The 26,833-nt window shown below is 39.1% G+C and overlaps 1 protein-coding gene across 39 annotated transcripts in view; it reads right to left on the bottom strand.

The window, feature by feature from the left end:
• EPB41L2 (erythrocyte membrane protein band 4.1 like 2) overlaps window positions 1-26,833 on the bottom strand; it is a 212,002-nt gene that overhangs the window by 160,503 nt on the left and 24,666 nt on the right. For 13 of the 39 annotated variants that reach the window (XM_084956266.1, XM_084956323.1, XM_084956306.1 and 10 more), the window contains exon 1: window positions 1,057-1,380. The exons of the other annotated variants lie outside the window; for them this stretch is intronic. The gene's annotated coding sequence lies outside the window, so the exon portion shown is untranslated. Of the gene's footprint in view, window positions 1-1,056; window positions 1,381-26,833 lie in introns of those variants that run through there. 39 annotated transcript variants of the gene reach the window in all.

The raw sequence follows: 26,833 nt of genomic DNA, 5'->3' as shown, positions 1-26,833 counted from the left end.
CATGGCAATCAAAAATGTCTCCAGACATTGCTAAGTGTCCCCAAGGGGACAAAATTCACCCGCCCACCCTCATTCCACTTGAGAACCACTGTGCTAGATTATGAATGTCAGCCTCCATACTAAATATACAATAAAGACGCTGATGGTGGTGAACAGAGCAAGATACTAAGAAAACGGCCACGTCTTAATCAGCGACTGTCTCTATTTTAATGAAAAGCAAATAGATACCATTAGAAGAGGGAGATCAAAATAAAGACCAAAAAAGTAAAGTCTGAAGTATTTAAGCAACACTAAGTACACAGATGCTCAGATATGGTTAAAGCTGCAATTGAAAAAGAGTTTAGTGAAAACATTAGGTCAAACCCAAGTCTATCTTTATTCCACATATCCAAGCCCAATCCACCAAAAAATAAATCTTTGAGAGTTTAATTCTTCTACAAAATGAGTATCTGAAACATAATTATTCTGAAATAATTAGGAATGCACAGACCAGACTCCAAATTCGGGCTGGCTCCAACCATTTTCTGGCTACCTGACACTTTACCCTCTCTAAGCTTTTTCCCATTTCCAGAGAAGTAAACCACAGAGCCAATACGAGGGCATGAGCATGCGCCTGGATCGCCGTCAGTGCTATTAAGTGGCAATCAGCAGTAGTTTCACATACATATTTTATAAACACACTTCTGCTACAAAATGGAACATGTCGCCCAAGTGAACTAATAAGCAAACACACTCCTAATAAGTTACCTCAAAAAAAAAAAAAAAATCCATTCCTATAAAAATACCTTAAATGCCAAGACTTACCTGCACTTTTTAAGGCAGGAGAAGGATGGATTACCCTCCTTGCCCATGGTTACAATAAAAGTAAATTATAAAAGCTGCTCTTTTTCAAGTACCACATTATGCACCACTTGGGCTAACTCCAAATACATTTCCCCAGGCCGCTATCCAAATCAACCAAAACGTCATTTTAAGTGGTTGAGTTTTAAAGATTCACCATATAAAATTTCTATAAAGTCTAACAAGTAGGAAAGAAGAGCGTTTTCTCACACATACCCACAGCCAGTTTGCAGTTGCTGTTGTTGCCTCACAGAAGTTGTTTTCTAGCCACAAGCTACTACAAATTGTTCAGACCTTTTGGCAGCAACACAGGAAACTGCCCTTTTCACCCGTTCTCCCACAAAAATGTAGTCAATTTCTAGGCAGGCCCATCTCTCAAGGCTACTTGCTTTAGGGAGCCAAATGCACACAATTTTTCATTTAGCGATATGAAAGGGCCCCAAATATTCTGCATTTTTGTGAAGAAAGCTGAAAGCAAATCACCAAACGACCTGCGGGCAAAACTCTCTATTAAACTAGCCCATAAAGTGAGCTAACACCGCACTTTACACCGGCATTTGAAATTTATAGGGCATTTGGCATCACAGCTGTTTCTGTTTTATCCAAATCGTCCAGGATGCAATAGGCAACACATGAAGCCATTTCCTGATGCTTAATTGTCTCTTGGCTTCCCACCAGTCTCAACTTGTCATGTTTCAAATAAGTAGGTACATCTGCCTTTTGACTAAAAAAAAAAAAAAAATCCCATGTCTTTGAATCTAGGGTTTTTCTATAATCTTAAGGGTCACATAAAGGTATCTGGGCAAGACAAAAAATGAAGCTTTTTTGTCTCGGCTTTTTTATCTGGGCATACAAAATCAATCTATATTTTTCTCCTTCAATTATTTAAGGAGAGGTGAGGGCAGGAGGTGGGAAATTACTCAACAGCTGTAACGTATTTAACTTCTAAAAATAAAGCCAAAATTGCCTTCTGAATACAAAACTAAAGAAAACCTTCGAAAACCAGGAATTCCTTTGTATCCCATTTGGCTTAAAATTTCACAGACAGATCATTTATTAAAAAAAAAAAAAAAAAAAAAAAAAAAAAAAAAAAAGAGAGAGAGAGAGTGAGAGAAAGAGACCCAAATGGCAAAAAAGCATCTGCAGTTGCTCAGAAAATAAAGCTGTACACGCCCCTTTACTGGGAGAGTCAAATGCCAAAATGCCATCTGGTGAACCAAGCGCACAATTCACAGACTGAAAATCAGCCCAATATTTTCCAGGGAATATTTTCTGTCGCCCCAAAATGACTTGCAACCTCAAACAAGTTCCAATCACGATGCAAAGGCAACTTCTCCAAAAGGGTACAATGTCAGAAACCGTCCCAAAACCACAGGGACAAAAATGATAAGCAACGGAACCTCAATTCAATTACACATGCCCATTACTTTGATTTAATAAAAGATAAGCCAAAGAATATTTTTCAGAGTCCAATATTAACACTAATTTAAAATATGTTCAAGTTCAGACCTCCTTTTCAAAAGGACACTGAATTTTTCTGGCAAAGTAAATCTTATAGATTATACTGGGAAGAAAACCAGAAGGCAAACCAAGGGATCCAAATTAAAAATTCAAAGACAAAACCTTACATGTCGAGGAGGTAAAAAGACCTGGCTTCTGGCTTGCCTGTGGCTATTTAAGTACAAAAGGCATACCTTGTATTGTAGGTAAAGTAATCTTTCCAATTTAAACAGATAGGTTGCACTTGTGGAGCAAGCACTAACTGCAAACCTGCCTTCAACACTATTGGCCTTAACCTTAACCAGTAACAAACCAGACCACCTTTCATCTCCTTCAACAAAACAGAATATTGAAAAGATTTCACATTATTGTTTACCACCTGAACAGCATCTTCCATGTACATCTATTTATTTATTTGTCTTTTTACAGCCACACCCGCAGCATAGAGAGGTTCCCCAGACTAGGGATTGAATCCGAGCTATGGCTGCAGGCCCACACCACAGCTCAAGGTAACGGCAGATCTTGAACCCACTGAGCAAAGCCAGGGATCGAACCAGCACCCTCATGGATACTAATCAGATTCGTTTCTGCCATGCCACAGTGAAAACTCCTCAAGTACACATCTAATTGCTAATATTTCTGAGAAAGCAACTATGTAAGGAGCAGGAAAAAATGGCCTCATTGTTGATTTATTTACTCCGAGGGGTCTGAGGCAGTCAACACAACAAAAAATAGCCTGTAAGGCAATAACCAAAGAAAAAGAAGCACTTTTTTTTTTTTTTTTGTCTTTTTGCCTTTTCTAGGGCCACTCCTACGGCATATGGAGGTTCCCAGGCTAGGGGTCCAATCGGAGCTGTAGCCACCAGCCTACAGCCAGAGCCACAGCAACGCAGGAACCGAGCGGCGTCTGTGACCTACACCACAGCTCACGGCAACGTCAGATCCTTAACCCACTGAGCAAGGCCAGGGATCGAACCCTCAAACCTCATGGTTCCTAGTCGGATTCGTTAACCACTGGGCCACGACGGGAACTCCGAAAAAGAAGCATTTCTTGAGATAACTGGCCACATCTTCACAAGACTGACTTTCCCATAAGTAAACAACAACAGAAGAACAGCTGCCCCAAGGTTATCCAGAGGTCTGGCCTGAGAAGTTAAAGCGCTCAAGTTCACTATTCAAACACATGGGTTTTCTGGCCCATGTTAGAAAAGTTCGGCCTGGGAAAATTTACTTCAGATTTGAGCTAAATGGGCAATTAAAGAATCTATTTACTACTCTTATATTTTTAAAATTCTCACACCCCCAGAAGACTCATCTTAAAATATAACTGGACTTTTCTTAAAAACAGCAAGAGATGAAAAATGTAGAATCATCACTAATTTCTGTCAATTCTCATCCCACTTTCACCTATATTCAATTCCTGTTTACTGTGCAATTACGGCGTTAAAAAGCACAGCTAACACTGAGAGGGATAAAGAGCACACTACCCAGAGGTATATTTATTACCAGAGGTTTTATCTGCATCTGTATTTACACACAATAAGTCGAGGGTGTTTTGTTTGTGTGTTTTTGTTGTTAAAGTATCTCTATGTGGTTTACTTTCTATCAGGCAAGAGCACTGAAGGCCCTTCATGTGTTTAAATGAAAGACTTCACACACTTGACTTCAATAAAGCCAGCAGTTTCTTAAAGATAGATCCCAGCCATGAATCGTCTAGGTTTGTGTGCCGGAAAGGGTGAAAAGGGCAGTTTTCTGTTTGGCTGCCAATGGGCTGAACAATTCCCAGTAGCCTGTGTTGGAGAACAACTTCTCTAAGAAGAAAACATTCAAGCTAGCTTGCTACACTTGTGCAAAATACCCTCGTGCAAAACAACTCCCTCATTAACTCCCTCTCCCTATTTAGGGGCTTACTCTTGGTTCCTTTCTATTGCTTCAAATGCACTACTTAGTTCCTTTTAGTTTTTGTTTTTTTGTTTTTTTTCATTTAGTAGGGCAGTAATTTAAAACTATGAATGTCCGATTATAGCTTTTGTGGCCTCTCTTGAGTTTTGCTATGTAGTGTTTTCCTTGTTACTGGGTTCTAAATAATGTGTAATTCTAGCTGTTATATCCTCCTTGACCCAGAGTGGTTTCCTCTCCCTGTCTATTCCTACACATAGTCCAAGATGTTACCAACACTAGAGTTCTGCACAGTTGAATGAAATGACAGCAAAAAGACGAATTAATTGATTTTCCACGCTAAATATCTTCAGTATATTTGGTGAGAGATCCCAATCAACAAGTTAGGCTCACAGAGTCAACCAGCTCATCACCAAAGATTATAACCCAAGTTGCTCAGTTTACCTCTAGCCCTTCGGCTCTCACTGTGCTTTGCTGCTCACACTTTTGGAAAAATTCTTTTTTTTTTTTTTTTTGGTCCTTTTTTAGGGCTGCACCCACAGCATATGGAGGTTCCCAGGCTAGGGGTCTAATTAGAGCTACAGCTGCCGGCTTACGCCAGAGCCACAGCAAGGCCAGATCCGAGCCACATCTGTGAGCTACACCATAGCTCATGGCAATGCTGGATCCATAACCCACTGAGCGAAGCCAGGGATTGAACCCGCAACCTCATGGTTCCTAGTCAGATTCGTTTCCACTGCGCCACAATGGAAATTCCTGGAACAATTCTTGAGCTCACTCCGACCCCTCCATTTCTCACCCACTTCATGTGGTTTAGTGATGCTCACTCAGAAGAGTATCACTTTAGCAAGCATCACCTCAAGATTGGGGGACTTCCTATGTTCTACAGCAGTGGTTTAAACTGTTAGAAGGTACACAGCAAACAAGAATAAATGAAAAACATTAAAAATCCTACACAGACTCAAAGAACCACATTCCAATGCCCTCCTGAGCAAAAACCCTATGAAGAACACCAAACTGACATAAAACCAAAAATATAGTCAGAAAAGTTTGGAAAATATATAGCCCAAAACATAGCAACTTCTTTTTTCCTAAAACAAACCCTTAAGAAAAGAGGGAATCCTCTTTAAAAATAGTAGAAATATATGAGCAACAGCTAATATTTCCCTAACACTTGGCATGTGTGAGGCATTCTGCTAAGAGTTTTTGCATATACTAACCGATTTAATTTTTACAAACACTCTGCAGTAGTTCCATTCCTATTCCCATTTCATAGAGTATGAAACTAAATGACAGCTGCTAAGTGACAAACCCAGGCATTCTAGTTGCAGTAGTGATACTAATTACTTCACTATGTACTACCCAACAATGCTTTATACCAACTCCTAAAAATAATTCTCCATCAGCTTTCGGGTCAAATCTTCTTGATTTATTTTAAATAATAAATTACTAACACGCTTGAGTTCAAATCCTGGCTCAACCAATCAGCTGCTGTACAAGTGATTTAATCTCCTCAGTTTCCTCATCTGCAAAGTGAAATTATTGATAGCACCTATCTCATAAATTGACCATGGGCTTTAAATGAATTAAAATATTCTAGGAGTTCCTGCTGTGGCACAATGGGATCGGCAGCATCTCTGCAGTGCCAGGATGCAGGTTCAATCCCTGGCCTGGCACAGTAGATTGAAGGATCCAGTGTTGCTGCAGCTGCAGCCCAGGTCACAGCTGTGGTGTAGGTCACAACTGCAACTCAGATCTGATCCCTGGCCCAGGGAACTCCATGTGCCACAGGGCAGCACCCCTCCCCACCCCCCCAAAAAAGTTCTAGTTATATAATAGTACCTGGTACCTAGTAAGAAATCTATGTCAGAACCATTATAAGAATAGTGCAATCAACATTAATCCATCGTTCCTAGGGGTGTATTTCCTTCCAAAGTATAAAAAACATCACCATAGCAGTCCCCTGGTGGCCCATCAGTTAAGAACTTGGCCTTGTTACTGCTGTGGTGAGGGTGGGAATCCCTGGCCCGTTAACTTCTGTATGCCCAGGGGAGCTTAAAAAAAAAAAAAGAAAAAAGCCATCACATGTAAGCCATTTAAAAATCTTTCAAAAATTGAATTCTGTCAGATATTGTGGATAACTACATATATTAAGTACTCAAATATGTCTCTGGATAAAATCCTTATGACATCATCACACCAGATTCAACTCTAGAACATGACTTCATGAAAACAGGAATTTTCTGTTTTGTAAATCTTTCTATTTCCATCACCTACAACACTGCTTGGCACCAATAAATGTTGAATAAATGAGCAAAAAAGTGCTTAATCTCAAATGATTTAGAAAGAAATGAGGATGTTATGTCCTGGAAAACAATGTTAGATAAAAACTTTTCCATAAAAAGCTTCCTAATATGAAAGAATTTTGGCAAAAGCAATCCTCCCAATACTGATTAATGATATACTGCTATTTTATTTATGTAATTACTAAGTAGTAAATTAAATACTTAAAAAAGATTTTATTGTTTTATCTGTTACCCTAAAAGTTTACACAGTCACAATGGCCTAAAAACCACTGGAAGGATGTAAATTTCCTATGTATGTCTTTTCCTGTGGTCTTTCACCTTCCCTCCAAAATATTTCCATCTAAGCTTCAGTGAGCCAAAGATTTCGGTGGACACAAATACAAACTTCCCTTTCCTGAAAAGAACTCTATGTCTACAGAAGTAATGAACTTTCTTTTCATATCAAATACGCCTTTTTAAAAACAAATAGTAGAGAAACCTGCCAGCTTGTAAGTGGCAGGCAGCCATTATTATTTCACTCATTCAAGGATCTATTTATTGAATACTCCCTATGACTCAGGCACTGGGCTAAACTCTGAGAAAAAAGGAGGAAGGTAAGACATGACCCATGTCTCAAAGCACTCCCATTCTCTCATGGAGATGGATGCAAAGGCATAATTATAAAGCAATATGAAAGGTCTACAATGGGCAGGGTCTCAGAGGAAAGAGAAACCAACTGTGGCAGGGGCAAGGGCAGTGCAAGAAAATGTCACTAGGATGAGCCCCTTTTAATTGAATTTTGAGGACAAGTAGAAGCTTGTCAGGTAAGGACAAGGAAACACAGATAGCGGGCACTATCACAAGTGTTGGAGCAGTATGGAAGGTTCATGAGGAGAATGAGTATTGTGCAATCGAATACCACTAAAACATGGAACTTGTGGTTGAGATTTTGGGGAAATGAGGCAGCAGAGCTGCCCAGGAGGAGGGGTGCTCATTAAAAAGTGTCTTCTACCCAGGCCAAGGAATGACTAAGCCTCCTCTGTTCAAGAGGTTCCCATTTCTGTCCTAGAATGGCATGTGACAGATGGCAAGTAAGCAAGACCACTAGCCAAGTGCTCGTGTCAACTCTGAGCACACGACAACTTATTCATACTTTAACAATCATGTTCTCAGACTAGACTGAGAGGTCTCTGAGGGCCTTCTTACAGGTCTTATTACAGCTTACATCGACTGCTGCAATTCCTTTATTTAACAGTTGTCAAGGGCCCACTGGACCCTGGACATTATCATAAGTACTGGACACTCATGGTTCTTATACTATCCCATCCCAACTAGTCTAGGACCTCTCTGAGGAAACGACATTTGAGGTGATACCCAAGAATGATAAAAGGCCACCCTAAAAGATTTCAGTTCCTATCCTCCACTTATATCCTAAGCTGATGTTTAACAAATAAATAACCTCCTTCTTAGCACATTTCTATTTGAATTCAAAGCCATCCTTCTCTGAATTCTATTTCTTGGTCCACTTCCTCTATATTCATTCTGAGTATCATCCCAAATCTCAGTCCAGCTCCACTGGAGGCCTCATTCTATCCTTCTTATTTAAAGTTTGTTTTGTTTTTAAAGCCATTAGCTTTCTTGAGAGGCCATACAGTGAAGTGGTTAAGAGTGTAAGCTCAGCAGTCAAACACCTAAGCGTCCCAACTCCACCCTTGGTAAACACGTGACCCTGGGCGCCTCTCTAAGCCTGTTTCCCCTCCCATGTGATAGGGATAAGTGTATCCAATTCCTACTCGTTTTGAAGATTAAATGAGATGTTGCATACAGTAATGAATTAACATTACACCACAATGTTAGCTATTTTATTATTAATCACTAAACCAACAGCCTAAGGAAAATAAGGAATTTTTTTTTTTTTTGGTCTTTTTAGGGCCACACCCACAGCACATGGAAGCTCCCAGGCCAGGCGTCAAATCAGAGCTGTAGCCGCTGGCCTACACCACAGCCACAGCCACAGCCACGTCAGATCTAAGCCACATATGTGACTTACACCATAGCTCACAGCAAGGCTTAACCCACTGAGTAAGGCCAGGGATTGAACCTGCGTCCTCATGGTTACTAGTCAGATTCAGATTCATTTCCACTGAGCCATGATGGGAACTCCCATGGAACTTTTTTAACAGATGTGTTTAAGATCAGACAGCTATTATTATCTCATGGAGCCTGCCCAAATGTACGTTTCTAGCCTTAATCAATCACCAAAGTCACAATATCAAACCACTGGTCCATATTTACCTCCAACTTGGATGACCTGGGGTGGCCTTGTCAAAAATCATCTTCCCACAAAATCAACTTCCCCTTAGGCTTTCACTTCCCAGTTGCTTCTAACTCCATCTTCTCCTTCACTGGCATCTCCAGCATCTGTCATCTGTTCTTTGCAAAGGTTGGTAGGCTCATCTCTGTTTTCATTCTCACAGCAAACCTTCTCTCCTCCAAGCCCAAGGTATGGAAATGCTGGACAAGCAGCATAGCAGAGCAGAGCTGGTATACAACTGTGAGAAGCTGAACCCAAGCTGACCGCCTGGTTAACTTCCCCACCAGCAGTCTTGACCTATTCCACATTACATGCAGTTCATGGGGGCCAAAGGAAACCTAAATATAAGATTATCCTTTAATAGCATTGAAAAATCAGAAAATGAATCAAAGCAAAGCTGTGCAAAATCACCTAAAAGATACCAAACAGCCCCCCAAGTCACTAAGACTTGAGGCACTATGACTGAAAGTATTTAAATGAGTTAAGTAAAGTTTGCCAATCTTGGGAATTTCCATCGTGGTGCAGCGGAAACGAATCCAACTAGGAACCGTGAGGTTTCAGACCCCTAGCCTGGGAACTTCCATATGCTATGGGTACGACCCTAAAAAGACAAAAAAAAAAAAGTTTGCCAATCTTAAGAGTGACCAGCAATGAGGAGACAGAGAAAAGAAATTCAGAGGGAGGGAGTATGCGGTCAGACTGACCCACACGCTGTCCCTTCTGACAAGAATGGCTTTATTGTGAGGACGGATGAGGACAGGGACCGGATGCATTTTGTTGGTGCTATATGAGCAAAACACAGCACCTCGCCCAGGAACAGGCAGCTAACAGTGCAGAAAATGTTAATGAATTACTCACAAGGCGGCTCTTATGATAATCAATCTTTCAGTTCTTACACCACAGTCACCACTCACTACCTGACACTGCACCATGTGACCATCGAGCAGACCACACACTAGACAGGATGATGCCTTTATTCCTCATGCCTATACTTCCCTCTCTAAGCTAATAAACTGGCACTCTAATCATCTAGACCCTTCCATCTCTCTCTTTTTTTCTGTCTTTTTAGGGCCACACCTACAGGACATGGAAGTCCCCAGGCTAGGGGTCAAATCAGAGCTACAGCTGCCACCCTACACCATAGCCACAGCAACACGGGATCCAAGCAGCATCTGCAACCTACACACAGCTCACGGCAACACCGGCTCCTTAACCCACTGAGCAAGGGCAGGGATCGAACCCAAGTCCCTGTGGATACCAGCTGTCTCTTTTAAACGTTCACTGTTTGTAGGTGTTGGGTTTGAGGGTTTTGTTTTTCTTGCTTGGCAAAAGGAAGAGAAAGAAGAGCCTTGGGACTCTTCTTTCCCAAGCCCCATAATAATACAGGACTCTGACAGACAAGATCGAATATGTCTAAGGCAGAGCCTCAAACTCTGGGCTAAAGTGAATTGAACAACATAAATGTCACGCCGTAAAGGAAACACCGTGCATCAATCAACTTTTCTCTCCCAGCGTTCAACACCAATTCAGGCCTTCCACACACACCACCCGCAGACCTCTGCCAAATCCTGCTCATCTTTTTAAGATGTTATATTCATTTTGCCACAACTTAGCTAATACAGTCAATCCCTCCTGTCTTTCAGAACAAGTTTGAACTCCAGATGTCTGGAAGGACCTCTACCAGTCCTCCAGCCAGGGTCCAGCCCCTCTGCATCATCCCAGTCTATGCACAGACTGTACCCATTTCACTGCATTCTTCTGCCCCCACCTTCCTAAACTGATTTATAAACTCTTCACAAACTTCTTTTCTTACTATGTATAAACCCCTTTAGATACCTCAACAATACATATTACTGGTCTTAAAATGACTAATTGTAACTAATTAGTCCACTGTCTATCATTACATAAGCACAAGCACAAGAATTCTTACCACTTTTATATCCCTCACTCCAGGTACAAATGGAACAAAATACGTTTTCCTAATGAATCAAAATACTTAATGATAACGAAATACTTTTCAAAAGTTGAATTTCTTATCTATATCCAAGTTGGGTTTGAAATTGTTTTCTTCCTTCTGTAGGCCAGAACCTTTTGGTGTCATTAAGTTCTTTAAATCTAAAATGCACTTAGTCTTAACAGCAAGGCTTGCAATTCAGACTCCCATCTAAATGTGTACCACTCACAACCAAAGATGTATTCAAATGCAGCAAAAGTGGACAATAAGGCAAATGAGCTTCCCTTCCACAGGGCTAGGCCCCAACCCAATAACTGTTAGAGCTCCCCCTGGAACCCAGCGGATTGGGCCTCAGCAGATAGGGTCTCAGCGGGCTATTGCCCAAGAAGTCAGTTATTACCCATTACCTCACAAACCTGCAGAGATGCAAATGTTTGCCAAAAAGATACAAGGCCAATGGCAAATGCAGCCACTGATTAATGGTAGCTCCAGGAGCCAAACATCACAGCACAGAACTGGCATCACTCTGAACAAGTTTACACGGACACACTTATATCAGCAAAAATGAAAACTTCTGTGGCATAAGTTCTTGTCCCAATGTTCATCTCAAGATAACACTTCACTAAAGGATCACAGCTTGCCCATGTTTTTTAAATAAATGAAATATGATCTCTGGGGATCACCAATCCTTAGTGTCCATGCCCTATAATGACCGATCATTTCTCCAACACATCAGGAAAAAAACATGTCATGCAGTTGTGATGATTTCTCATAATATCAGTTTCTAAAAGCTGTGGGTACTTTCACTTTCCTGAGTAAATGTGCATTTAAAATCAGCACTGCTGGAGTTCCCGTCGTGGCGCAGTGGTTAACGAATCCGACTAGGAACCATGAGGTTGCGGGTTCGGTCCCTGCCCTTGCTCAGTGGGTTAACAATCCGGCGTTGCCGTGAGCTGTGGTGTAGGTTGCAGACGCGGCTCAAGGATCCCGCGTTGCTGTGGCTCTGGCATAGGCCGGTGGCTACAGCTCCAATTCGACCCCTAGCCTGGGAACCTCCATATGCCGCGGGAGCGGCCCAAGAAATAGCAACAATAACAACAACAACAAAAAGACAAAAAAAAAAAAATTAAAAAAAAATAAAGTCAGCACTGCCTTTAGAGAGTTCCCAAAGTGGGAAAACTCCAACTCATTAAGCTCCCCAACAAAATACCCTAATCATTCAACAAAAGGTACTGAGTTTCTAAATTAGGAATTAGATTTAAATGATGACCAGGAGTGAGTTCCTTAGAAAAATCAAAGAGTTACCTAAAAAGTATGTTTTTTCTAAGAGTCTCACAATATTTCAACGTCAATTCAACTTTCCATTGAATTTTAAACAGTTTATTCAAAACTTTCAGCATGAGAAATATTTCCAAGGAAGGCAAAGTAAAATTTCTCCATCATAACTTATAAGTGCCCAGGCAAAATATCAACATCCAGGTTGTTGTTGTTGTTGTTGTTCTGTGGGGGAGGGGAGTCTACGCCTGAACCATGTGGAAGTTCCTGGGCTAAGGATCAAACCCGTGCCACAGCAGCGACCTAAGCCACTGTGAAATCCTTAACCCACTGTACCACCAGGGAATTCCCCCCATGGTGTATACTTATTTGGTGGCTGCCAAGATAATTTCCAAAGATTGGACAAAAAATTGTTAAGAGTAAAGACAGAGTCAACATTTCAACATGTTCTTATCAACTGGGCATCTGAGTTTAAAAGCTTTTATTTTTTATATTTTTTGTTTTTATTTTGGCCACATCTATGGCACATAAAAGCTTTTACTTACGCAGTAGATCTGGCCTTCGTTACTACTGTCGACAGAGATGGTATCAAATCACCAACTGACATGACCCATCACTCTAGAGCGACATCAGAATGACAAACATCTTCTAAGAATTAATACCTATTTTACAAGAGAGGGCAAAGCAATCATGAGGCCCCTTAGAAAAGTGTAAGCAAAACAAGTCCTTCACGACAGGAGCACAAAGGAGTTTTCTGTTCTGTGTAGAGAACTCATTTTCCCCTTCTGAGACTACCTACGCACATGCTAGCTGTCACTAACGGAATGGGTCATCCCTCAGTGTAACGATTTTGCTCTCTAGGAAATAAAGCGATGAAGTACAGCTATCCCACTGAGGACATATTAGACTATAAAAGAATTTGATTCTAACTGGCTATTATTTTAAAAGGGAAAATGTTAACTATAAATGCATCATGGAATCATTAAACCTGATCCAGTACTTTAAACATTAAAACACTACATTGTCGGAGTTCCCATTGTGGCTCAGTACAAATGAATCTGACTAGTATCCAGCAGGACGGAGGTTCGAGCCCTGGCCTCACTCAGTTGGTTAAGGATTCGGCGTTGCTGTGACCTGTGGTGTAGGTCACAGATGTGGCTTGGATCCCGAGTTGCTGTGGCTGTGGTGTAGGCCAGTGGCTACAGCATCGATTCGACCCTTAGCCTGGGATCCTCCATATACTGCGGGTGGGGCCCTAAAATAAAACAAAACAAAACAAAACTACATTGTTTATGTCCCTCATCAAAGTAGGCTTCAGACAACCAAACTTTTCATGTCTCCAGAATCAGAAAAAAAGAATATGCAGTCTCTAAATCACACATCAAATTATCTAAATTATATACTCAATTATACCAGTTTCATGGAAAGTTCCTCAGAGTACACTACCTACTACAGATAAATACTTACTTACATATATATATTTTTCTCTTCATGACTGCTCTCCAATCATGCTTGAGTAATCAGATGACTCAAATGTTGTAAATAATAATTACCTGAAGCAATGTTTCTCACTCTGAAATAATCTGACGTTGTCATGACTTTATTCCTTGTGTCCCCAAATCTCCAGACAGCTGATAAAAGTCTTGCTGTCTTTTTGAAAGGCCAGATTACTGAGGGGACACCATAATGACTGCTCAACTCAGCTAGAGAGGGCTGCAAAGTAAAATGGGATCTATCCTTTTTTTTAATTTTATTGGGGTATCATTGACCTACAATGTTGTTAGCTTCGGGTGTAAAGTGATTCAGTTATACATACACACATATTTATTCTTTTTCCGATTCTTTCCCCATCCAGGTTATTAGAGAATACTGAATAGAGTCTCCTGTGCTAGACAGTAGGTCCTTGTTGGTTGTCTATTAAAAGGGATCTATTCTTAAGGTAGAGCAATTCTCCCTGGGAGTTTGGATGATCAGCAGCTTTTATCATAGAGCAAACATTTCAACCTTCCAATCTGTGTGACTCAGTGATAACATTAAAGAGAGAAGACTAAAGAGAAAAAGAAAATCTCACACATCTTATATTTACATGAGTATTTTCTTCCCTGGAATCTCTCCTTTCCAAAATTCTGGTAAAGAAATAGAAGACTTTATCACTTTATGACTTACTTCCCCCTCTGCTAGCCATACTTGGCAAAAGCATTAAGTCAATGCTAAAGGCTTCTCTGTTGTTCACAATGGAAAAAAAACTTAAAAGTTTAGTGTTGATTTTGCAAAAGCCTGAAAATATCACTCCACCCCATTCCTCACCTGGGCATTTGTGAAACGGCATTTTCAGTAAATTCTACCAGTCAAATTCTGAAGAATCGGCTGGGCAAATAGTACATTAAAGCTGTCATTTCAAAAGCCAAATTTACATTCTGTAATTTCATTCTATGCAAATATTTTTTAAAAAACATGCAGAAAGGATTAGAGTTATCACAGCTCTGTTTTTAAATTGCCAAGTTAATTCCAAAAATTAAAAGGGCATTCTCCTCCATGGAATCATGAATATGATTCACATGGCTAAGAATGATTTAGATTTTATACATTTACTTTGGAAACTCTGAGATGCCTGTCAAATTACTGAGTGAATACATAAACATTTCAGTGACATTTAGCTGCTACCAAACTGCCTGAAAGTTGATCTTTCATAGGCCACAGCTGTTGGTGGCCCCACTACCTCAAAGTCTGAACCAAGATTTGATTGTTCTGAGCCCTTTATCTAACAAGGAAATCCTCAGGGGAGAATTTGTTTTGTTTTTCCCACACAGCACCCCCAACTCAATGAGGATAACATGTGGATTGCAGCCATCCACAAACACATGCAGACTCACCGTCTCACACACACGCACACACACACACACACACAACTATTCAGAATCATTGTTTGCAGTGCTTCAACTATCTTAACAAAAGGTCAAGGGCTCTGCTAAGAAGTTATTCACTCAACTATTAGGTGCTCCACTCCAGGAGCTGTGCTATGCACTTGCCGCAACCCTACAAGAAATCCGTCTAAGTGACATGCTCCAGAGCCAAGCCAGCCAAAGCCAGAGGGAGATTCCAGTGCTAACAGATCCACAGGGCCTGACCCCTTCCCTAACCACTGGGCGGTGCGGCCTCTCTCAGAATGGCTGTTCTCAGACACCCTCCCTTCTGTTTGAACCTCTCACACCTGCCCCTCCTACCCCTGTTTTTAAAGTTTTTAAAAGCAACTACTGGGAGTTCCTGCAGTGGTGCAGCTGAAATGAATCCAACTAGGAGCCATGAAGTTGTGGGTTCAACCCCTGGCCTCACTCAGTGGGCTAAGGATCCGGCATTGTTGTGAGCTGTGGTATAGGTCACAGATGCGGCTCAGATCCTCCGTCACTGTGGCTATGGTGTAGGCCGGCAGCTGAAGGTCCGATTATACCCCTAGCCTGGGAACCTCCATATGCCGTGGTGTGGCCCTAAAAAGCAAAAAATAAATAAAAAAACAAAGGCAACTATTGGAACAGGTGTTCCATAAATTGCCACAACTGCATCAACAGGCTTCTACTGAAAGTATTTTGCTGCGGACAAATAGCCAAGACTTACTTGCAGAACGACTGTTATATCTTCAGAAAGCAAAAAGTTAGTGACAAGTTATCTTTACATAAGCGTCTGGTAATCAGATCAGAGTAAAATATGCAGCCATAGTTTAGATCCACAAACAGCATGACTTTAACACACACTGCTTTTCTAAATAGGCAATTTCTCAAGCACTTACCTCAATATTAAATGATTTTCTTAAACTGAACCATTTATATAATGACTCCACCAGACTTATCTTGTAAAAATGCACTTGTAGTCAAATATAATTACATGTATATAGCAACAGCTGCTAATAAATTAAATGACATCCTTCGCCTACAGGCACCAAAGGCTCTGACTCAAGTTTATAAAGAATGGTAGAGAATATTAAAAAGTAGCACAGTTCTAAATACCAACTAGATACCTTCAAAAAAAAAAGGTAAAATGATTGAATTGTTGGTGTAGGTACTTAAAGAGGAGATTTATCTAAATGTCGATTTAGACTAACAGGTAGAAAAGTAAGCAAACAAGAAAGAGAAAATATACAAAGATTAAACCAAAAAGGTATAAAAGAGTAAGCCACTTAAGTAACAGCAATGAAAATAAAATAAAAAAGTGCTAGAGAAAGAGCTGACTAGGTAACCAAAATGGCTTCAAAAATAATCCACAAGTAGAAAAGTCAATAAATTTGTGCCAAAAAGCAGCTTGAAAGAATCCATGCTAAATTCTAAGCATTAGAATTATCTAATTAACTAGAAATATTACTAGCTACAAATTAAGTTCAACTCTTAGCCAATGTTAGAGTACAAAATTTCCTGATTTCTTCATTCAATTCCTCCATTATATGAGTTACTACTTCCCCAAAGAAAGTAATTTATAAACATGCTAAAAATTCAGAATTATAAAGTTATAACCAAAAGAATAAGTAAATAATACAACCCATGAGTTATTAATTACACTCACTCTAAAGTAAACCATGGAGAAGTTCGCATCATGGCAGCAGAAATGAACCTGACTAGCATCCATGAGGATGAAGGTTCAATCCCTAGCCTCGTTCAGCAGGTTAAAGATCCGGTGTTGCCATTAGCTGTGGTGTAGGTCACAGACATGGCTCGGATCTGGTGTTGCTGTGGTGTAGGCTGGCAGCCACAGCTCCAATTTGACTCCTAGCCTGGGAACCTCCAGGTGCGGCCCTAAAATAAAAAATAAAAAAATAAACCATGGAAACTATGGATGTTTTCCAGGATTCTGACTATGAAGCTCTGATAACATCTCTTCTAACTCAACCTTTCTCTAATTCTAAAGGGAGTATTTAATAAAATACATCCAAGAGAATTTTAAAAATTTATATTTTAACAGTCACATCCAGAGAAGATACATTTCCCCCTTTAAATGTCAGAAAATTATTTCTTGAAGAAGAAGAGAGTGTAACCACATATAACAAAGCCATTTACTCCAAGGGAATACTGTCTACAGGGCATCAGGAATCAGGCATCTCTTTAAACTATACAGCAAATCTCAAAATGACTTCAACTCTGAGAAAGATGTCCTTAAAAACACATTTGTAGAGAAAGCCACTCAAAGTAATCCTTACCAGATAAAACCCTGACCAAGCATGTCAAGGAGTTACCTATACATGATCATATTAGGAACCACTGGAAAGATAACAGTCTTAGGACAGCACAATGAAGTCTGGCTTAAAGAGAGTTTAGCATGGAGTTCCTGTCGTGGCTTAGTGGTTAATGAATCCGACTAGGAACCATGAGGTTGCAGGTTCAATCCCTGGCCTCACTCAGTGGGTTAAGAATCCGGTGTTGCCGTGAGCTCTGGTGTAGGTCACAGATGCGGCAGGGATCCCACGTTGCTGTGGCCCTGGTATAGGCCAGTGGCTACAGCTCCGATTAGACCCCTAGCCTGGGAACCTCCATATGCTGTGGGAGCGGCCCTAGAAAAGGTAAAACGACCAAAAAAAAAAAAAAAAAAAGAGAGAGAGAGAGAGTTTAGCACATTGGTTTAGAAAGCTATGAAATAGTTCCAGGGCTTTATCCTCCCTTGGTTTTCTTTTACCCATAAAATACCCATTCATCTCCTTTCAGCTCCTGAGAAAATAAGCGGAATAAAGGAAATAACAATTTGGGGTCTTCGAAGAAAGTTGTTCTGCTGCCTTCATTTTTTCCTCTCATGATTCAAAACCTTGCTTACACAGGTTATATCTCAAGGGGCCAAAGTAAAATATTATTGATGATAGTATCCACTTTACAAAGTACATTCAGATTCATACTTTTATGTCAAGAACCAGTAGTGAAGCAGCACAACGCTCACCTCAGGATATTACAGGTCCTCTTGCCAGGTGAACTTGCCCATGGCAAGGACACAGGACCTAAACTTTAAAATCCAAACTCTATTTACTATATCACTTAATATCCCAAGGCACAGAGCATTTGTATTGTGAAAAATTGTATGAGGTAGAATGTTTTCTTATCTACTAGCCATGCCAAAATAACAACCATAAGGTAACAACTTAATATATACATCAATATTGAGGTAAGTACACTATTTCATAATGGTAGCTTCCCTACTCATGTTACTTTTAAAAATCACGGGTTAACAACTCAACAACAATGACAACAACAACAACAAACAATTCAATAATAGGCACAGGTACTGAATAGACAATTCACCCAAGAAGATATTATGTCCAATAAGCACATGAAAAGATGTTCAACATCAATACGTCATTAGGAAAATGCAAGTTAAAACTACAATGAGATACCACGTTACACCCATTAAGACGGCTATTACAAATCTTTTAATGCAAAATAACAAGTGCACGCAAGGAGGTGGAGAAACTGGACCATATGAGAATTGCCAGTGGGCATATAAAATGGTATAATAGCCTCTGGGAAAGACAGTTTGAGGGTGCCTCAAAAATTTAAGAATAACCATCTGACCAAGCAATTTCACTCTGAGGTATATACCCAACAGTTACTGAAAGCAAGGACTCAAATAAATACCTGTAGACGAATACTCATGGCAGAATTACTCACAATACCCAAAAGGCAGAAACAACACACATGCCCATGAATAGATAAATGGACAAACAAAATGTGGCATCATTTATACATGGAATATTATTCAGCCTTTAAAAGCAGTGAACTTCTGCCACATGCTACAACATGGATAAACTCGGAGAACATCATGCTAAGTGAATTAAGTCAGACGCAAAAGGACAAATGTTACATGATTCCACACACACAAAGTACCCAGAATTGGCAAACTCAGAGACAAAGGAGAATAAATGCTTCCTGGGGCTGGGAAAAGGAGAGAAGCAGGAGTTATTGTTTATGGCCATAGAGCCTGTGTTTGGGAAGGTTAAAGTGCTCTAGAAATAGATAATAGCAATGGTACACAGCATTATCAATACACTCCACGCTACTGAACTCAACACTAAAAAGGTGGTTGAAATAGTAAATTTATATACATTGTTACATATTTTATATCTATTTTACCCCAATAAAAATACAACTCAAGGGCTAAATTTATACTCAGCAATTGTTACTTAAAGACATAAGCACAGAAAGGACTTATGATCCTTGAAACATCTCCTACTGAATGTAGTGAACCATGAAGTCAGCATTCCAGCTTCTGAATGAATACAAGTCAGGATTAAGGCTGTTGCAAACTGACACCACAGACGTGTTTTCCCAAATATATAAGAATATTACTTATGATTTCATATCTACCAGAAACGAACTGTGAATTTGATATCTGAGATCAACAAACATGGATGAGGAGTAACACTAAAACTTATTAAAAATGAGAAATGAAGAAAATGAAGCTCAGAGTTACTTTTCCAAGGCCCTACAATGGGTTAATAATAAAATAACAAGAGGACTAGAACTACTCAAGTCTCTTGTCACCTCAACTAGTACTCTTTCTACACTCAGTTTACCTTAAACACTTATTTTACCTATCCTCCCTCTTAAAACAGGAATAAGCATTCATTCTAAATAAAGTTAATCAAACATCCTGAAAATTATACTTCAAAGATCACCCTATAACCCTTAAACCTATCTCCCTTAATTGGGAGAAGCTCATTCTCACACTTCTGATCACTGCAGAATTAAGCTAGCACAATATTCTACAGGGGATTATTTGAAGAGAACAAAGGAAACTAACCTCCAACCCTAGAAAAATGGAAAACCAATACACCTAGAAAAATGGAAAACCAATACACCTAAAAAGCTTAAGGCTTTCACTTTGCTAACAGGAAAAAGGAACAAAAGATTCTTCACACCTAACTGCCTGACTACAAAAGTACAATCATTCGCCTAACCCACATCCATAATCAAAACGTTCCAGCACAGCCTCAGGATCTCACAAGTTCAGAAGCTCTCAATTAAGAAGACAAGGTTCAAGAATTTATTGGAGAAAAGCATCCAAGACCTCTCTTGGTTAAAACAACCAATCACATATGGAAAGGCATTTGCTAACACCCTGGTTAAGAGATAAATGAGGGAGTTCCCATCGTGGCTCAGTGGTTAATGAATCCAACTAGGAACCATGAGGTTGCGGGTTCCATCACTGGCCTTGCTCAGTGGGTTCAGGATCCGGTGTTGCAGACACAGCTCAGATCTGACACTGCTGTGGCTGTGGTGTAGGCCAGCAGCTCCGATTAGACCACTAGCCTGGGAACCTCCATATGCAGCGGGTGCGGCCCCAAAAAGACAAAAGACAAAAAAAAAAAAAAAAAGGTTTGTGAATTCCCATCATGGCCCAGCAGAATCGAATCTGACTAGTACCCATAATGACACAGGTTCAATCCCTGGCCTCACTCAGTGGGTTAAGGATCTGGCATTGCCATGAGCTGTGGTGTAGGTCGCAGACACGGCTCAGATCTGGTGTTGCTGTGGCTTGACATAGGCCAGCAGCTGTAGGTCTGATTCAACCCCTAGCCTGGGAACCTCCATGTGCCATGGGAACAGCCCTAATAAAGTAAAAAAAAAAAAAAAAAAAAAAAGTAAAAGAAAAAAGGTCTTGTGAAAAGTGAACAAAAGGGACCTGAGTTAAAACCTGGGTCTGAGACTAATTTATTGTATGGCGTGGGCAGTATGGGTAATTTAACATTTCAGGGTCTCAGTTTCTCTGTTTATAAATTAAAAGGTCTGAATTAAATGAATGCTAAGATATTCTGGAGCTAACATGCTATGATTTGGTGGAGGAACCAGACAGGAAGTGAAGGAAGAAAGTCTACTTACAGTTTATGGAATTTTCTTAAGAAAATTCAGAAAGACGTGACTGTACAAAAGACAGGGAAGAAACCTCTGGCTAGAATCCAAATAAGGGGTGGGGGAGGGGGGTTGGTAAACTGCTTATTCCAACTTCCCTTATAGCAAAAGGGAGCTACAAGAGGTTCCTAAGCAGAAGAGTGACATAAGAAAAGAAGGGCATCTTAAGAACAGGAAAAGGACATGACAAAACAAATTGGGAATAATTGGGAAATGGAGATTAAGGGGGTGAAAACCAATTAGCAGACTGAATAGACAGAATTCAATGATTCTGGGGTGAAGAGATGGAAAATGGCAGCCATGGAGAAGATGTACAAATTCCTGAGTTCTTGCCCCAAGCCTCCAATTGGAAGTACGGGACTAAGTAATTAAAATAAAGTAAAACATAACACAGCTTTTATTTCTTCCAACTCTACAACTCCATGATTCCAAGGTTGTAATACACTTGATCTCGATAGGAGCCCAGGCTTTTTTTCCTAAAGGTCCTCAGATGATATTAACATATAGTCAGAACTGAGAACCACTGTCTAGAAGCGGGAAAAGACACAGAACAATTAGCAGTTAATTAACGGAAAGACAGCTCTGAGTCAGCTCTGAGATAGGATTCTAGGGTTCAACTGGTAGGAGCACACTCATCCACAGAATGCAAGGAGGCCATCTTCTCCACTGAGAGGCAGGAAAGGGGAAAGGATGGGTAAGTCAGTGTGAGCCAGAAAGGCAATAGTTATGAGCTGGTTATCTCCATCTTTCCATATTATAATCCATTTCAAATTCTAACTGTAAGTCAAGTCACATTATTATTAGCACTTCAGAAGTTTTTTCTGCATGATAAAAACATTATCAAAATCAGTCAATATATTCACTTATTCTAAAACAAGTAAAATATTTAATAGGCTAAACTCTATTAAAACTCTTATTTCATTTACTGGTCTTCATTTATTCCACAAACATCTAAATTACACTTCCCTCTATTTTGGTCACCAGGAATACTCGAATAATATAGGGTTGCTGCCCTGAAAAAAATTTATATAGTGGAGAAAACTAGCCTTTTTAGGATTCTGAAATCCAACCTGTTAAGTGCCACTAAATTTCTTGGGAGACACAGAAGACAGAGATATTACCAACTCTACTTGTGGAAATTAGATTTCAAAAAAAAAAGGAGTTCCCATCGTGGCTCAGTGGAAACAAATCTGACTAGTACCCAGGAGGATGCGGGTTCGATCCCTGGCCTTGCTCAGTGGGTTAAGGATCTGGTGTTGCTGTGGCTGTGGTATAGGCTGGCAGCTACAGCTCTGATTCAACCCCTAGCCTGGGAACCTCCATATGCCACGGGTGTGGCTCTAAAAAGAAAGAAAGACTTCACAGAAAAGCTGACATATGAGCTGTATCTTGGATGATATGACTCACTTTCACAGGCACCGAGGTTTAAAAGAATTGGCTCTTAAGAATATAAATGCCTGTCATTTTTGAAAAACTGAAAAATATCATGCTCAAGTATTAATCATCATTTTTTTCCATTTTTCAAAAATGTCATTCATCATTATACTTTAAAATGCCAAAACACTGAAGGATCATATTCATGGAAAAAATCTTCAATAATTTCCAGGAGACATTTCAGAAGAATAATGACTTTATCAATCACGATATTTTTAAAAAATACTTCTTGTGTAAAAACAAAACATACATATAAATATATATACACACACACACATACACACACACACATATATATATACACAAAAACTAAACATCAAAGAAATGTATGTTAGGCTATAGCTACAGCTTAAATATATTCTGGAATAGGAAGCGTGTGGATCTTCGTTTTTATATTTTCTCTTTATTTCTAATTTATTCAATCTCAACTTCTTTTTACTTTGGCAGTTTTATCATATGTATTCCCAATAAGATTATCTCAAATCCTGTTACAGTGATGGAGAAAATAACACATCTCTAAATACATACACTGGCATTTCTCATGCAAGAGACACCAAGCCTCTATGGTCCTATATGGACAATCCAGTACAGATTTCAACTGCACTGATTCACAATTCATTAATATTACGAATGGAAAGAAATGAATCAAATTCTTCCAGTTGCTCTCACCATCTGGAAAATTCACAGAATGAACTCTGTTTACTAGATATAACAATATTCATAGTTTCTGCAGTTAAACCAACTTGTTAGATTTTTTAAAGGGTTGGTTTTCATTAAAAAAAAAATTAATGGCCTTCTCATACATATAAAAAAGGAACTTAGTTATTTTACAAACCAACCATGCCTAATACTGAAAATAAATACTTTGAACTAAAACAGTATAATCTTTTATTTACTCAAAAACTTAATTCATTGATGAATAAATACAGAATTCCATAATACTTCTTTCTATTCTTGGTTAAAAAAAAAGATAGTTTTTTAAAGCAAAACATTTTGTTTTTATTAGTATGGTATGCAACTGTATCATTTATACTTCTGCCCACCATTCAGTAAATGTTCAAAATATTTTTTTAAAAAATTTGCAATTCATATCTAATTCCTAACAAAGAAAAAGTCATCGTAGTGACTACTGGGGACATAAGAATAGAACTGAGCCACACTTACTCTGGAAAAAAAAACAAAAACCTACTTGACAGAAAAGAACTATTGCTTACGGGATAACTGTTATCCACATTAAACCCTACACTGGGGGAAAAAAAGTCAATTTTCGCAAAACCAATAGGCTTGTTTTAAACCTCAGATGGTGGAGTTCCTGCTGTGATGCAGCTGGTTAAACATCCGACTGCAGCAGTGGCTCGGGTGGCTGCAGAGGCGCAGGTTTGATCCCCAGCCTAGCACCATTGGTTAAAGGATCCAGTGTTGCCACAGCTGTGGTGTAGGTCTCAGCTCTGATTCAGTCCCTGGCCTGAGAACCTCCATATACCACGGGTGCAGCCATATTTAAAAGAAAAAAAAAAGAAAGAAAGAAAAAAGCACATCATAAGGTAACCTCCAGGAGTTTGGAAACATGACATAAGCATTATGAGGTTATACCACTATAAAACAGGTCTTCACAAATTCAGTCATACATTTAAACTCTTGATGAAACCTCATCTGTTTACTCAAATCAGAGGAAATAAAGCTGTCTACAGGAAACAAGGAAGCAGCTTCTCATTGATCGAGCATTACAAGGCTGACCTTCTCTATGTGGAATGTTTTGCCATATTTTATTGGAATAAAAGGCAAAGGTTAGGATGCAAACCCCTTCTGTTTCCTCTGAGGATGAACTTTATAACTGTGAAACACGTTGAAACCATCACATTTCCAAATTTATAGTCCTTTTAATCCACAGCCCAGGAAGCTAACTAATAGAAAAAGAAGATAGTAATAAAGACATTGTTTAAGACAAAATCTGACAACTTTCAAATTCCAATTCAATTTTATTGGAAATATTTTGTTCCAATAAAGCAAAATAGCAAAACAATGGTAGAGATCATCTAACTTTAGCCTGTTTCTCACATTGATGAATTAGGGCCTTAGTATCAAGGTTTTACTTGGCTCTATGGTACGCTTCTATAGTACTGATGCTTTTTGTGCTATGACTGATAGATATTTGACCCTATTCTTCAAAAGAAATTTTACTGCCTTTAAACAAACATATTCCTTATTTTCAAAGCCTGATAGAGTCATGTCAAAAGGACTTAAGAGCTAACTGGAAGGGGCTCCCACTGGCGAAAGTCGGAATAATTTGAACATCAAAAAGAATGACTGTACTTGACTGAAATGCACTAAATATATAAAAATCCACACATCAATCAAGAAAAAAACCTTGGAATAACAATTACATTAATGGCTTATTCAGAAATTTGGTAAAGGGAAAAATTAAGTTTTTAATTTTTCATCTTACACTCCAAATTAAAAACTATTTTGAACAGCCCATATTGATGAGAAAAGACTATTTTGCATAGAAAATTGTAAGCTATAAAGTTGAAGGAATGATAAAACTTTTAGGATACAGAGCTCCAGTTTGCAAGATGAAAAAAATTTTGGAGATTAGTTGTGAAACAATGTCAGTGTACTGAACTACACACTTAAAAATAGGTAAGATAGTATATTGTTGCTATGTGTATTTAACCTTATATTTTTAATCCCATTTATCACTGTTTTGCCCTCCCAATGAGATAAATGATTCAGGTGAGGATCACCAATTGATACTAACATTATTGGGCAGACTGACACAGAACTAAATATCTATATGGTGCTGAAGTCTCACCACCACCCCACCCCCGCCCCCAGGATCATCTGCCCATCTCAAAGGGGAAAATACAACTTTAAGTGAGGCGTTTAATCATAATCTTAGCTTCACTAACAGTGTGATAACTATATTGTGCGGGCCCTGCTCTGAAGCAATTCAAAGTATATAACTTGGCTATTAAGTACTCTTATCCAAATTGTTTATTCTCAATCTAATCAAGCCTTGAGATTTAAACTCTACTTTGTAGAAAATAAAGCGTATGGAAGACTGAGTTAAATCCCACCATATGGAAACAATTGGACAAACCCAGAAAAATAAAGATTCTATGAGATCTTGGGCAGACATCTTGCATCTATCCAGCAGGTCATTGCCATAAAAAGACAATGAAAAGAGAAGAGAAAAAGACTTTTTTAGGTCACAAGAGACTTTAGGGACATAACCATATATACGCTCCTTGACAGGATCCTGGTCTGACAAATGAGCTATAAAGGAAACCATGGGGATGTCTGAAGAGATTTTCATTTAGACTCAGATAATATTAGAGAACTACTGTCAACTGATTATTATACATAATAGTGGTGTTCCGGTTGAATGAGGAAGTGTTCTATTTTTTTACACATAAACAAATGAAGAAATTTGGGCAAAAATGTATGAGTTCCATAATTTAAGTAATTCAGAGAAAAAATACACAGTTAAAAGTGAGTGCAATGAAATAATGCATCTAGGCAATAATCAACAGTGGCTGCTAAAAACCATCAGGCGAAAGCTCGAAAAGAAACCACAAGGGATAGATCAACCTGGCTGACAGCATCTGAGCCCACAGATCAACCTTTATCTCAAAGAAAGCCAACCATACACTGTGTCTCTAGAAGCGCTGCAATAAGAAATAAACACCAACAGCTATGAAGAATTCTCCAAACCACTACCACTACTACTACCCAAAATCAACTTTGAATCTTATTAAGCCTCAAATCTACCCACCAATTTACAGGAATTTCACACGAGAGAAACATTACAGGAATGCAATCAAAATCCAGAAGGTGGGAAAGGCTAAACGAACAAGAGTTTCTTCAACAAACTGAAAAAGAAAGAAACTATATAAGATATTTAAGAGACATACCAACCAAATGTAATGTGGAACTTATTTGGGTCCTAATTTGAACAAATCAACTATACTAACATTTATGAAACAAATGGGAAGATATAAACAGTCACTGAATAACTGATATTAAGGAAACAAATTGTTTAGATGTGACAATGGAATTGTGTGAGGGGTTTGCAGGGGAGGGGGGTAGTGCTTATTCGACATATCAACAAACATTTACGGATGAAGTGATATAATGTCTAAGATTTGTTTTAAAACAATCCAGCATGAGACAGAGCAGGAACAACAATGAATTGCGGGTACATAAAAACTGTCCATATGTTGATAATTACCTAGAAGATGGGCACATGGGAATTCATTATTCTACTCCCTCCATCTATGTTTACATACGCTTCCTTTATAAAAAGTTTTTTTAAAAAAATAAGGCAGAGAATGAAGCCAATCACAGCATCTTCACCAAATAATATTCTTCACCTACCACCTAATATAATGAACATGAACCAAAATAAAATAATATAAATACTGCAAACATTTAACAACACTGACCAAAAAAAAAA

Source organism: Sus scrofa, chromosome 1 (assembly GCF_054392235.1).
Source record: "Sus scrofa isolate SSC_HxYL_T2T_F1_AM1 chromosome 1, Sscrofa_HxYL_maternal_Yorkshire_Landrace_v2.0, whole genome shotgun sequence".
Taxonomy (NCBI): Eukaryota; Metazoa; Chordata; class Mammalia; order Artiodactyla; family Suidae; genus Sus; species Sus scrofa.
This window is presented reverse-complemented; position numbering and strand designations above follow the sequence as displayed.